We start from the raw sequence: 1,366 nt of genomic DNA on the forward strand, positions 1-1,366 counted from the left end.
CAGGATGTTGGGCAACCGATGATGATAGAATTCACTCGTAAGCTATGACACTAATTGCACCGTGACATGTCCGGCTTTTAGCGTAAAATGTCCGGCCAAATGAAGCGCAGAGTCCGGCTTTTGTGTTTTAGGACCTGGCAACCCTACCACACCCTCCCCGCGTTCGCCCCGTCCGTACCAGAGCGAAGATGTGACGTCACAGCTGCGAGGTGTGCAGTTAACTCGACCGGGTTGTAATTAAAATTATGAAAAGTCCTCAACCCAAAAGTATTTCTTCATTGCATCGCTTTTTCTCACTACGATATACGGAACACTGATATTCCAGGTGCAGTTTCCATTCAGAAATATTAATATTGCAGTTAAAATATTTATTCGCGTTTCAGGCATCAAACCGTTTCACAGATCACGGCTCGATTCGAGCCGATGATTTTGACGAAACCTTGTCAATGATTTCTGTTTCAAACAGTACTTCCCTGAAACCTGAAATAATATTCACATATTGCAGGATTTTTCTTTAAAATGGGAATACATTACACCTTGTTTTTGGTTTCAAAAATTTGAATCCTTGTATGATGTAATGTTTTTTATCACTTCAATTAAATATTAGTACTTCCAAGATTATTAAAACGCACAAAAATTTTGGATTGTTTTTGGAACGCGTTTCAAATCCGTTTCACCTTGTGGTTTCTTATTCAACAACAAACAAATAAATCATAAATGAAACTCAACTAACATAAGTTGTAGTTTCGTTTTACGTTTCAACTTTGAGCCTGAAAGTTAGGTGGTACTTTAACCTCGTCAAGACATAGTTCGGGAATAGCCTAAGGCCTTCCCGGGGGTCTGAACCAGGTCATGTCGGACCTCGACACCATGAACTTTCAGATAACACGATAGTCACTGTCATAATGGTAGCTAGTGATGTGCTAAATAAAATGTTATCGACATTTTGCAAAATAAAATACAAAATGTACACAAATACGATGATAATACTTTTGATTTAGTACGTGAAATATACAGGTGCTTAGTTCTGTATATAATGAAATGAAATATTAACCGATTGAGTCCCAGACGGCATTAATTAATGTCATAACAATTGATTATCTATTGTGTCTAGATTCGCGGAACTTGAAGGATTAATCTGTACTTAATTTGAAAAGATAATCGGAATTTAACGATGACTAAATGTCAAAACGAAACCAATCGCTAAGCTTAATCTCTGTCAATTTCAATTGAATTTTAGCGTTATTTCACCTACCTTAAATGATTTTTTAATAACTCCCTCTCTAAAGTCCGGTCGCCGAGCAGATAGAATTTCGTCTAATGACCCCAAGCTCGTCCTTCTCTCATCCTTATCGCAATATTGCTG

This window comes from Ostrinia furnacalis, unplaced genomic scaffold (assembly GCF_004193835.3).
Source record: "Ostrinia furnacalis isolate ACB-3 unplaced genomic scaffold, ASM419383v2 OfSCF0237, whole genome shotgun sequence".
In the NCBI taxonomy this organism is placed as follows: domain Eukaryota; kingdom Metazoa; phylum Arthropoda; class Insecta; order Lepidoptera; family Crambidae; genus Ostrinia; species Ostrinia furnacalis.